This window comes from Triticum urartu, chromosome 5A (genome assembly GCF_056163025.1).
Source record: "Triticum urartu cultivar PI428250 chromosome 5A, HENAU_Tu73, whole genome shotgun sequence".
In the NCBI taxonomy this organism is placed as follows: domain Eukaryota; kingdom Viridiplantae; phylum Streptophyta; class Magnoliopsida; order Poales; family Poaceae; genus Triticum; species Triticum urartu.
In genome coordinates this window covers 27171900-27185366 of record NC_141877.1, presented here as the reverse complement: position 1 = coordinate 27185366, position 13467 = coordinate 27171900, and the positions used below count along the sequence as shown (strand labels likewise).

General features: G+C 41.4%; 1 long non-coding RNA gene across 1 annotated transcript; it reads left to right on the top strand.

Annotated features, from left to right (window-relative positions):
- Positions 1-286: 286 nt before the first annotated feature.
- Positions 287-964, top strand: LOC147967717 (uncharacterized). Its single transcript, XR_015603192.1, has 3 exons — positions 287-398; positions 602-646; positions 822-964. It is a non-coding gene; the product is annotated as an uncharacterized LOC147967717 (long non-coding RNA).
- Positions 965-13467: the final 12503 nt, after the last annotated feature.

Genomic DNA, 13467 nt, shown 5'->3' with positions numbered 1-13467 from the left:
AACTTTAACGAACAGTTCTAGGCTAGATATTATTGAGGTGTTGTGTACGTTGGTCCTTTTTATAGATCTTGCCATCTTTGTTTGCCAGGTGATCAGTCATTTAAAGTATTTGAGAAACTTGAAGGGAAGCACATGGCAAAGCCATAATTACCTTTTAGTTATATTTCAAGTTGTAGGAAAGTTGGAATCAATCTGGAAAGCATCTTTCTATTGTAGATATTTTATTAGTGGCTTGAAGACTTACACTCTGATTGATGTTACAGAAATAGTGAGGTTATGCCACAATGCTGATAGACTTGGTACTTGTAGGATGGAGAGGAGAAGACTAAAAAGGATGTTGGTATGAGGAATTCAAGGAAGTGGAAGAGGAAGAAAGTTCTGATGATGGTGATAATTAGGTTAGTACCTTAGAACTTTATATGCACTGAGGTTTTCTTTGGGGGTAGAAAATTGGGTTTTAAAAGGTTCATCATTTTGGTAAAATCGTGTATTGTATGTGTGCTCCTTCACATCAACAATTATGAAATGGATAGACCAGCTGATGCATAACTTAGTTGTCATCCATATTGTCAAGTTTAACTCATATATCCTCGCTCTGCAGAATATCAAGTTTGACGACGATGATGATTGGAACCAAGAGGAGGAAGTATAAGTAAGTTTCCATCTATTCATATGGATGTTACCCTCGATGTACTGTGACCAAATATGTAATGCCTGGTTTGGTTTAATTATTTTCTTGTGTATCACTAGATAATCAGTTAACAAGTGTTGGCCATGGTGCATTGATCTTATTTAGTTGTAGTTTTGTATGCCTCCCCCAGCTGCCGCTAAAACCCACCAAAAAATTAGCAAGAAAATTGATGGTGGGAGCTAGCAATGCGGGCAGTGCCTCCTTTAGGATTACAAAATCGTTAATCCTATCTTCGCTTGCATGTGACTGATGGTGATGCTACACAAGTACTGAAGGCAGTGCCCTCCTCTTCAGCAGGTAACAAGGATATATTAAAAACATTTTAACTTTCCGACATATTAGTTCAACATTTTTTGCATAGTACCTAGCAAATTCAAAAAGTGCACAAACGGATCTCATCAATATTTTGTGTTTTGCTTGTTCAGTCTTTTGAGATAACTTCTATTGTGTATTCCATTCTCTTCAGGAGATCTTGCTGGTTCTGTGTGGCACAACTGGATTAAATATGCTACAGCAAGCGGAGTTCAACGATGTAATTGCCACTCTGATGTTCTGATGCTTGATTCATCAGCTATGTTTCTATTGAATACTAATAATGTGGGACTTTCTTGGCTTCATACCAGGTTGTTGGAATCAAAGGATTCATCCTAACGAAATTAGACGGCACTTCTCGTGTTGGCTGTGTGGTACGGGCGATTTCCAGTCCTTTATTGTAACAGTTACAAAATCCAGTCCTGGATCTTGAATAAACGACAACTTAACTTGTTGACCTGAATCCTGTCTCAGGTGAGTGTTCATAGACGAACTTGGAGTTCCAGCCATGTTTGTTGGCGTCGGCGAAGGGGTGGAAGATCTCCAACCTTTTGATGCAGAAGCATTTGTTGAAGCCATTTTCCCATAAATTTGACACAGTTATTAGTGTTTCTCATGTAACAATATTTTGTCTAACATGCTACTCCCTCCGTTTCTAAATATACGTCTTTTTAGGAATTCTAATATGGACTACATACGAAGAAAAATGAGTGAATCTACACTCTAGAATATGTCTACATTCATCCGTATGTAGTCCATATTCAAATCACTAAAAAGACCTATATTTTGGAATGGAGGGAGTTTAACTTGGTAGAAGCAATTTTTTCAACAATTACAGTTTTTTTGGTTCAGTCGTCGACTCGTCTGCCTGACTTGTTTCTGTCGTTGATCCTAACTATTCATACAGAAACAGAAGCAAGTATTTGTGATATTATACGTATCTTGTGATTAAGCTCAGGGCACGTTGCAGATACATTGAGCAAGAGTACTAACAGCGAAGAGGAATTTTTCTTTTCAGACTAGCATGATACAAGAATATTTCATTAATAGTCATACATTCATAACATATATCTTGAATCATAAATACTCATGTGAAAGTATTTTGAGTCCTAAGAAAAAAGATCCTCATGTGAAACTTCTTAAGATGAAAGTACTTCCACGTTGTATCTTTTTTCTTAATTAGGTGATATCAGTTGATACCATGCTTGATTTGTACTACTACTTAAAAAATAGCTTTCTTGCAGCCGTGGTTGATTTGCAGGTGCAGTCAACTGACACATGGACTCTCGATTGAACAATAATTTTGTGCAACTATGTCAACATCTAGACCATACATTTTTAACAGGTCATGAAGAGCATCACGTGTGCTATTTTCTGGCATAAAGCCTGATCTTAATGCTCATAAAACAAAAAAGAAAGACTGTACATATAGAAAATGGATATATACAAACGTGAAAAAAATATAGTTTATATAAAAGCAGTGGATGTTAGAACATCACACCAATGAAAATCACTGTACATACAGAACTATTTCAGGCTAAGCTGGTTTTGACAACAAAATTTGTCGCCCGTAGCAATGCACGGCCATTTGGCTAGATGAGGCGTTCGGAGGGGATCAGTACGTGTGGAGAGAGGGGCGATTAGCGGAGGACTCCTACTTGGCAGTCCATGGGAGGTATGGTGCGACAGAAAGGGGTCGTGATGGCGAAGATGAGGTGGGTGTCGTACGGTTTGAAAGGAGAGCACAATAGCGAGAAATGTCCTGCTACGGCAGAAAACCAAGTGGGAAGGGGAGGGTCCGGCAAGAAAAGAGAAACCAAGTGGGGGCCGGGTTTTTGTCGGACCGAGTGTGGATATAACATGACGGATAGTCAAGATTGTTGAGCAAATAAGCCACGACGATGAGCCAGACGTGACCAGCGCGTGTTGGGCGCGTCGGGTCCACGGCATGTGTGCGTGTGCGTGCGTGCGTGTGGTGCACGGGGTGCCCGTGCAAGTGTACACCGTAGGCGTGCGTGTGTGTGCGCTCTGTTGGCGAGAATAGGGGGTGCGTGGAGTTGGTCCAGGGCGGGCTCGCCACGACCTGGACGGGTGTGTGCATGTTGGGCACGGGCAGAGCGGGCCGGACCAGGCGCTCCACGTGGATGGGGACATGGGGTGCGCACCCAGACGTGGCCCAGGATATAAGACCCCCCCCTAGACGTTGTAATAGGTGTGGGATGAGTTCGTGCTCAGGGAAAACAGAAAACACCGTTCGTGGCGGCGGTGGCGTTCGTGCGCCGGCAAACCTTGCTGTGTTTCGTGTCTCCTTCTTCTTCTTCTTTCTGTCGTTCGAGCGCAGCAAGCAGAGAGAGTGAGAGAGGCAACAGCTAGGGCTAGCTAGGCTTTAGGGTTTGGTTCCAACAATTGGCATCAGAACCACATTGCGGGAGGTGATCGCCGACGATGTCGCTCATCCCGTACGCCGGCGGGTCGGGGAGCTCGCTGCCAACGCCGGTCCTGATGCTCACTGGTGATAATTACACCACGTGGGCAATCAAGGTCGAGGCCAATCTCGACGCGACTGGGCTGTGGGAGGCGGTGGTGCTACTGGAGGATGCGGCCGCGGTGGTGATCACCAAGAAGGACAAGCTGGCGTGGGCGTACCTGCTCGGGGCGCTGGCGGAGGATCTCCTGCTGCAGTTAGCGTCCAAGAGGATGGCGGCAGAGGTCTTGGCCAGCCTGAAGGCGCGATTCATCGGCGCGGCTGGGCACTCTCCGAGGTGAGTTCGAATTGTTGCGCATGACGGAGGCTGACACGCTGGATGAGTTCGCCGGCAAGCTCGGTGGTATGGCGGCCGCTTCCCCGGGCTCGGGTCGACACTGGAAGATGCCGTGTTGGTGAAGAAACTGCTTGACTCCGTGCCGGATCACCTATATGCGGCAGTGACAGGAATCGAGTAGTTCTGCGACGTGTCCACCATGGCGTTCGAGGAGGCGCTGGGTCGCCTGAAGGCCTTCGACGAGTGGCTACAGCGAGGCGGACAAGCCGGCGGCGAGTGTGTGGACGGCCAGCTCATGTACACGGCGGGGCACTGGCGGGCGCGGGAGCGGCAACAGGACGGCACTCGGGTCAACGACGACGGGCGGAGCGTGGCGTCTGGCTACGGTGGCAACAGACGTGGCCGCTGCTACAAGTGCGGCGAGTGCAGCCATTTCAAACGTGACTGCCCTTAGCTGCGGAAGGCGCCGGCGGCGGAGCAAGCGCTGTTGGTGGACGTCGGCGTCGAAGACGAAGGCCTAGTCTGAGTCGTGGCTTAGGAGGTGAGTGTTGGGAAAATAAGCCGCGACGACGAGCCGGACGCGACCAACGCGTGTATGGGCACAAGCTGGGCGTGTTGGGTCCGCGGCGTGTGTGTGCGTGTGTGCGTGCGTGTGGTGCACGGGGTGCCCGTGCAAGTGTACACCGTAGGCGTGCGTTTGTATGCTCTCTGTTGGCGGGAATAGGGGGTGCGTAGAGTTGGTCCAGGGCGGGCTCGCCGTGACCCGGACATGTGCGTGCATGTCGGGCGCGGGCAAAGCGGGCCGGACCCGGCGCTCCGTGTGGGCGGGGACGTGTGGTGCGTGCCTAGACGTGGCCCAGGGTATAAGACCCCCTAGACGTTGTAACGGGTGTGGGCTGAGTTCGTGCTCAGGGAAAACAGAAAACACCGTTCGTGGCGGCGGTGGTGTTCGTGCGCCGGCAAACCTCGCTGTGCCTCGGGTCTCCTTCTTTCTGTTGTTCGAGCACAACAAGCAAGAGAGTGAGAGAGGCAGCAGCTAGGGCTAGCTAGGGTTTAGGGTTTGTTCCAACAAAGACAACTACATTTGTCCTCCACATATGGAGTAGATTTGTGGGAGTCCGGACTATCCAGATGGTTGGATTTGGAGGAGCCTACTAGGTGCTTGTTTGATGTGTGAACATGCACTCACATATGAGGGAGAAATAAACTTCAAATTTCGAGACGACCTTAATTATTTGTTTGATTTATTTATATGCATTGTAGCCCGTAACAACGCACGGGCATTCTACTAGTTTTATAAAAAGTGCAGCAGGGTTGTATTTTGTGTGTGATTGTAGTGTGGAGACAGAAAAAAGACTATTTGTGTGGATTACTCAGTTTGTAAAATCTTTTCTTTGTAAAAGCAATGCGCTCAATGAACCGAAGAAGTACATTTTTCAAAGTTCATTATCAAAATATGTATAAAATAAAAGAAATCATGAAGTTCGTTTGCCCGTTTGATGTAGTGCGGTTTTCACTTTAAAAGCAGTGCGGTTTTCTTTCTTGTCTTTACAAATTTACGTCCCACAAAAAAGAAATCATGCAGTCCGCTAGTCCGTCTGATGCAGTACGGGTTTCAGTCTAAAAGCAGTGGAGTTTTCTTCCTCGTTTTAAAAATTTTGAGTCCAAAAAAAAGAAACCATGCAGTTCTCTTACCCGTCTGGTGCAGTGCGGTTTTTCATCAGATGCAGTGCGCTTTTCAGTCCGATGAAGTACGCACATCGATTTGGGTGTTGCAAAAAACAGAGTATCCGCATTTCAGTAAATTTGAAATTCTTCTTAACCCGTAAAGAATTAGAGAGAGTGTTCTACATGAAAAAGTTGCGTCTCGTCGATATCTTTCCAACGGCATATCATTTGAATCATTTCGACGACCGTTTTGTAAAAAGTTTGCGAAAAACGGCCGCTGCCATTTGTCGTCTGCCACACGATTTTCAAAATTAACTTAAAACTGTAAAGAATCTCAAAACCATTTCTACATGTGAAAGTTGCGCCATGTCCATAGCTTTCCAACGACATATTACACGCCTCGTTTCGACAAATGGTTAAAAAACTAGAGCGAAAACAGTACCGAAAATTTGAAAAAGTTTGAAAAAATTTGAAAAACAGAATTCTGCGATTTAGTAAATTTGAAACTGCTCTTAAACCGTAACGAATTAAAGAAAGAAACGGATATGAAAAAGATGCGCCTCGATGATATCTGTCCAATGGTGTATCATTTGCTTCATTCCGACGAGAATTTTAGAAAAAAATGCGAAAATCCGCTCGCTGCCACTCGTTGTGGGCCGCACCATTTTCAAAACTATTCTTAAACCGTGAGGAATCTCGAAAAGTTTTCAACATGGCGAAGTTGCGCCTAATCCATAGCTTTTTAACGATATATTACACGCCTCGTTCTTACAAAAGGTTAAAAAACTAGAGTGAATACAGTACCAGAAAAAAGACTGCATGCAGTTTTTTTGCCATGGGAAGTTCACTCGCCTCAATACTGCATCACACTTGGTTCAAACAATGACGTGCACTTGCGTTGAGCGTGCAGTGCCGAAGTGTTATCAGAATAACTATTCTGATAATATATATATATATATATATATATATATATATATATTGTCATATGATCTCTTATGCTAAACTAACAATTCAATCACAATTTCAAGTATGAATCATAAACTTTATTGAGAACCAACAAACTCTAATCTCAGTCACTGAGGCAATTACAATTTATCTCAACATAGTAAAGAGTCAATATAGGAGATTTTCAGCAAGTCCACATACTCAACCATCTTTTAGTGTTTCACAATTGCTAACACTCATGCAATATTTATGGCTATGAAGTTTTAATCGGACACAGAGAAAGATAGGGGCTTATAGTTTTGCCTCCCAACGTTTTACCTCAAGGGTAATATCAACAATAATTGTTCATGAAGACTCACATCCAATTAGCTATATATATCAGGATCTTTCCAACATATTGTGTTTCCCAAAGGATAAAATGTAAAAGGAAAGGTGAAGTCACCAAGACTCTTATATAAGGTAGAAGATAAAAGTAAAACATAGGCCCTTCATAGAGGGAAGCAGAGGTTTTCATGCACTTTTATAGTTGGATAAACAAAATCTTAATGCGAAAGAACGTCACTTTATATTGCCACTTGTGATATGGACCTTTATTATGCAGTCCGTCGCTTTTATTTCTTCCATATCACAAGATCGTATAAAGCTTATTTTCTCCCCCACTAATAAGTCATACATATTTAGAGAGCAATTTTTATTGCTTGCACCGATGACAACTTGCTTGAAGGATCTTACTCAATCCATAGGTAGATATGGTGGACTCTCATGGCAAAAATGGGTTTAAGGGTATTTGGAAGCACAAATAGTATCTCTACTCGGTGCAAAGAATTTGGCTAGCATGAGGAGGAAAGGCAAGCTCAATCATGTTGGATGATCCATGACAATATAGTTTATCTTAGATGTAATAAAACATAACCCATTACGTTGTCTTCCTAGTCCAACGTCAACTCTTTAGCATGTCATATTTTAATGAGTGCTCACAATCATAAAAGATGTCCAAGATAGTGTATTTATATGTGAAGACCTCTCTTTCTTTATTACTTCCTATTAATCGCAATGATGACCAAAACTATGTTTGTCAACTCTCAACAACTTTTATTCATCATACTCTTTATATGTGAAGTCATTACTCTTCATAAGATCGATATGATCTCTTTTTATTTCTTTTTATTCTTTCTTTTTCTTTTATTTTATTCCCTCAAGATCATAGCAAAATCATCAAGCCCTTGACTCAACACTAATCTTTATTATATAGCTCACGGACTCGATTACATAGAGGGATCATAAAGCAAAACTCAAAACTAGATTATACCAAAAAAATTATTCTACTAGATCAAGATATTACTAAAAGGATCGAACTAAGAAAATGGTAAAGATAGGAGTGTGATGGTGATACGATACCGGGGCACCTTCCCCAAGCTTGGCAGTTGCCAAGGGGAGTGCCCATACCCATATGATTATGTCTCCTTTGTTGGTGAAGAAGATGGTGGTGATGATGAAGTAGGTTTGTCGTCCATCTTCCAAGGCATAGGCTCACCATCATAGAAGGATGAACGAGTCTCTGGGATCCTCAAATCTGCAGCTAAACTCATCCTCTTGAATCTATATTCATACTCACAATTTTGGTTTTGGTTTTGCGGGTCATAGATTTGGGCTTGGAGGTGCTCGATATTCTCGTGAAGCTTGAAGATGGTCTGCCCAATGTTCTTGGCATCCAGCTTGTGGTTGTTGGTGAGCTCCGCGATCATCATATGTTTGGCGTTGAGTCCGCGTTCCACCATCTCCTGGCACTTGAAAACTTGTTGCTCCATTGCCTCGAGCCTTGTCTCCACGCTTCCGGTCCTCCTTGGTCCCTCAACATCGCGGATGTGCAGCACCCCCTCATGCATCTCAATGGTTTGAGGGTGTTACAACACTTCCGCAAGGTAGGGGTTGATGACCTTCTCGAAAAACTTGTCCTTGGGGGCACTTGGAGACGTCATGATTATCTAGATATGTCAGAAAAACAGCTCGAAACAAAGAACAGAGGACAATTGCGTGATACAGGAGTCAAAACCTTCGGGAGATTATATAATGAATTTTTACAGACCAAAATACGTAACGTGCAAGAAAACGGAGTCCGGAGAGCACACGAGGTGCCCACGAGTTAGGGGCGCGCCCAGGGGGTAGGGCGCGCCCTCCACCCTCGTGGAGCCCTCGTGTCCTTCCCGGACTGCTTCTTATGTTTCTATTTTTCTAAATATTCCAAAACGGAGAAAATTGCCATTAGAACTATTTTGGAGTCGGTTTACTTACCATACCACATACCTATTCCTTTTCGGGGTGTGAAACGTTCCGGAAAGTGACCCTTATGTATTCCTCCGGGGTTACGGTTTCAATAACATTGGTTTCAACATTTATAGGATTACCTGAGATATAATGTTTGATTCTTTGACCGTTCACCACCTTCGTATTTGTTCCTTCGAAGTTGTTGATTTTTATGGCACCAGAACGATAGACCTCCTCGATAACGTAAGGACCTTCCCATTTAGAGAGGTGTTTTCCTGCAAACAATCTTAAACGAGAGTTGTATAGCAATTCATAATCACCTACATTAAACTCACGCTTTTGTATACTTTTGTCATGCCATCTTTTAACTTTTTCTTGAAACAATTTGGCATTCTCATAGGCTTGGGTTCTCCATTCATCAAGTGAGCTAATGTCAAATAACCTTTTCTCACCGGCAAGTTTGAAATCATAATTGAGCTCTTTAATAGCCCAATAAGCCTTATGTTCTAGTTCGAGAGGTAAGTGACATGCTTTTCCATAAACCATTTTATACGGAGACATACCCATAGGATTTTTATTTGTAGTTCTATAGGCCCATAATGCATCATCAAGTTTCTTGGACCAATTATTTCTAGATCTATTAACAGTCCTTTGCAAAATTAATTTGAGTTCTCTATTACTCAATTCTACTTGATCACTAGACTGTGGGTGATAAGGAGATGCAATGCTATGATTAACATCATACTTAGCAAGCATTTTACGGAAAGCACCATGAATAAAATGTGAACCACCATCAGTCATTAAATATCTAGGGACTCCAAACCTCAGAAAAATAACTTCTTTAAGCATCTTAATAGAGGTGTTATGATTAGCACTACTAGTTGGAATAGCTTCTACCCACTTACTAACGTAATCAACAGCAACTAAAATATGTGTATATCCATTAGAGGCAGGAAACGGTCCCATATAATCAAAGCCCCAAATATCAAATGTTTCAATAACAAGTGAATAATTCATATGCATTTCTTGACGTCTACTAATGTTACCAATTCTTTGACATTCGTCACAAGATAAGACAAACTTACGGGCATCCTTGAAGAGAGTAGGCCAATAAAAACCGGATTTCAATACCTTATGTGCAGTTCTATCTCCACCGTGGTGTCCTCCATAAGCTTCGGAGTGACACTTGAGTAGGATCTATTCCTGTTCATGCTCAGGTACACAACGCCTAATAACACCATCTACTCCTTCTTTATAAAGATGTGGGTCATCCCAAAAGTAATGTCTTAAATCATAGAAAAACTTTTTTTTGCTGGTATGTGAAACTAGGTATTATAAATTTAGCAACAACGTAATTAGCATAATCAGCATACCATGGAGCAGTATGAGAAGCATTTATGCCATTTAATTGTTCATCAGGAAATCTATCATCAATAGGTAGTGGATCATCAAGAACATTTTCTAACCTAGACAAGTTATCTGCAACGGGGTTCTCAGCTCCCTTTCTATCAATAATATGCAAATCAAATTCTTGTAGCAACAGAACCCATCTAATAAGTCTAGATTTAGCATCTTTCTTTTCTATAAGATATTTAATAGCAGCATGATCCATGTGAATAGTTACTTTATAATCAGCAATATAAGGTCTGAACTTATCACAAGCAAATACAACTGCTAAGAATTCTTTTTCAGTAGTAGCATAATTTCTCTGGGCATTGTCTAGAGTTTTACTAGCATATTGAATAACATTTAATTTCTTATCAACTCTTTACCCTAGAACAGCACCTACAGCACAATCACTAGCATCACACATAATTTCAAAACATAAATTCCAATCAGGTGGCTGAACAATAGGTGCAGAGATCAATGCTTTCTTAAGTATTTCAAATGCTTCTGCACAATCATCATCAAAGACGAATGGTATATATTTTTGTAATAAATTAGTCAGAGGCCGAGAAAATTTTGAGAAGTCCTTAATGAACCTCCTATAAAAGCCGGCATGACCAAGGAAACTTCTTATACCTTTAATGTCCTTGGGACACGACATCTTTTCAATAGCATCAAATTTAGCTTTATGAACTTCAATGCCCCTTTCAGAAATTTTGTGCCCCAAGAAAATACCTTCATTAACCATAAAGTGGCACTTCTCGCAATTCAATACAAGGTTAGTTTCTTCACATCTCTGCGAAACTCGATCAAGGTTGCTTAAGCAATCAGCAAAAGAGGATCCATAAACGGAGAAATCGTCCATGAAAACCTCACAAATCTTTTCACAAAAGTCAGACAATATAGCCATCATGCATCTTTGAAAGGTAGCAGGTGCATTACATAAACCAAAAGGCATACATCTATAAGCAAAAGTACCAGAAGGGCAAGTAAAAGTGGTATTTGATTGATCATCAGCTGACACAGGTATTTGAGAGAAACCAGAATAACCATCTAGAAAGCAAAAATGTGTATGTTTGGATAATCTTTCTAGCATTTGACCAATGAAAGGTAAGGGGTAATGATCTTTTTTAGTAGCCTTATTTAATTTGTGGAGATCAATTACCATCCTATAACCTGTAATAATTCTTTGCGTAATCAATTCATCTTTATCATTAGGAATGACAGTAATACCTCCCTTCTAAGGAACACAATGGACAGGACTTACCCACTGACTATCAGCAACGGGATAAATTATACCTGCCTCAAGGAGCTTTAGTATTTATTTTCTTACCACTTCTTTCATCTTAGGATTCAGCCGTCATTGATGATCAATAACTGGTTTGGCATCTTTCTCCAAATTTATTTTGTGTTGACATAGAGTGGGACTAATGCCCTTAAGATCATCAAGAGTATATCCAACAGCAGCATGGTGCTTCTTCAGAGTTTTCAATAATTTTTCTTCCTCCTTCTCTGAAAGTTTAGCACTAATAATAACAGGATATATCTTCTTTTCATCAAGAAAAGCATATTTAAGGGTACCAGGCAATGGTTTAAGCTCAAACACGGGATCGCCCTTGGGTGGAGGAGGATCCCCTAAGATTTCACCAGGCAAGTTGTGTTTCAGAATAGGTCCCTATTTAAAGAACACTTCATCTATTTCCCTTCTTACATTCATAAACATATCATTTTCATGGTCTAGCAAATATTGTTCTAAAGGATCACTAGGAGGTACGGCAATAGAAGCAAGACCAATAATTTCATCTTTACTAGGCAATTCCTCTTCACGGTGTTGTCTATGAAATTTAGAAAAGTTGAACTCATGAGACATATCACCTAAACTAATAGTAACAACATCCTTTCCGCAGTCTATCCTAGCATTAACAGTGTTTAAGAAGGGTCTACCAAATATAATGGGACAAAAGCTATCTTGTGGGGAACCAAGAACGAGAAAATCAGCAGGATATTTAGTTTTCCCACACAAGACTTCAACATCTCTAAAAATCCCAATTGGTGAAATAGTATCTCTATTGGCAAGTTTAATTGTGACATCAATATCTTCTAACTTAGCAGGTGCAATATCATGCATAATTTCTTTGTATAATTCAATAGGTATTGCACTAGCACCCATATTGCACAAGCCATGATAACAATGATCTCCTATTTTAACAGAAATAACAGGCATGCCTACCACAGGTCTATGTTTATCTTTAGCACAAGGTTTAGCAATTCTAGCAGTTTCATCACAGAAATAAATAACATGCCCATCAATATTATCAGCCAAGAGATCCTTAACAATAGCAATATTAGGTTCAACTTTAACTTGCTCGGGAGGTGTATAGGTTCTAATATTGCTTTTACGAACCATAGTTGAAGCTTTAGTATGATCCTTTATCCTAACAGGAAAAGGTGGTTGCTCAACATAAGCAGTAGGAATAATAGGATCATTATAAGTGATAGTCTTTTTTTCAACTTTAATAGGTGCAGCTACTTTTACTTCTATGGGAGGATGATATTTAAACCACTTCTCCTTAGGGATATCAACATGAGTAGCAAAAGATTCACAGAAAGAAGCTACTATCTCAGAGTCAAGTCCATATTTAGTGCTAAATTTACAGAAAACATCGGTATCCATAAAATATTTAACACAATCAAACTTAGGTGTCATACATGACTCCTTACCTCCGTCGAGATCCCAATCTTCAGAGTTGCGTTTAATTCTTTCCAATAAATCCCATTTGAATTCAATAGTCCTCATCATAAAAGAGCCAGCACAAGAAGTATCGAGCATGGTGCGATTGTTATCAGAAAGCCGAGCATAAATTTTTTGGATAATCATTTCTCTTGAGAGCTCATCACTACTAGGGAAAAGGCTAGCAGTAGAGCGGGTTTTGTGCCCACTAGTAGCGCGGGTAGGCGCGCTACTAATAAGGCGCTACAGTTATTGCTTAGCAGTAATGCGTGCCCGCATGTGCTACTGCTAGGGCAAATAGCTGCAGCGTTTGTTCACTCCCGCGCTACTGCTAATGTAACTACTGGCAGCGTGTTTTCTCGCCATCGCTACTAGTATTTCTTTTTTCTTTTTTTAGTGTATTTATGCGCCATAGGACAAATATTGGTACAATACCAGCTATGAGGTTTACATCATTATGTCCATAACAGTGTGTCAAATGAAGGTGGATTAGGTTCAAGTGGAAGCAATATGTGGTGCATGTAAAAAGTATACTACTAATCCAAACTTGATCTAGTTTGGAATAGTAGTACTTTCGATGTGCACCACATGTTGCCTCCACTTGAATCCAATCCGCCAGCACAAGCTAATAATAATCATCATAGTCATTACCACCAACACTAGCTATTTTATCATCATAGTAATAGTGTAGCACATCATCATCCTCA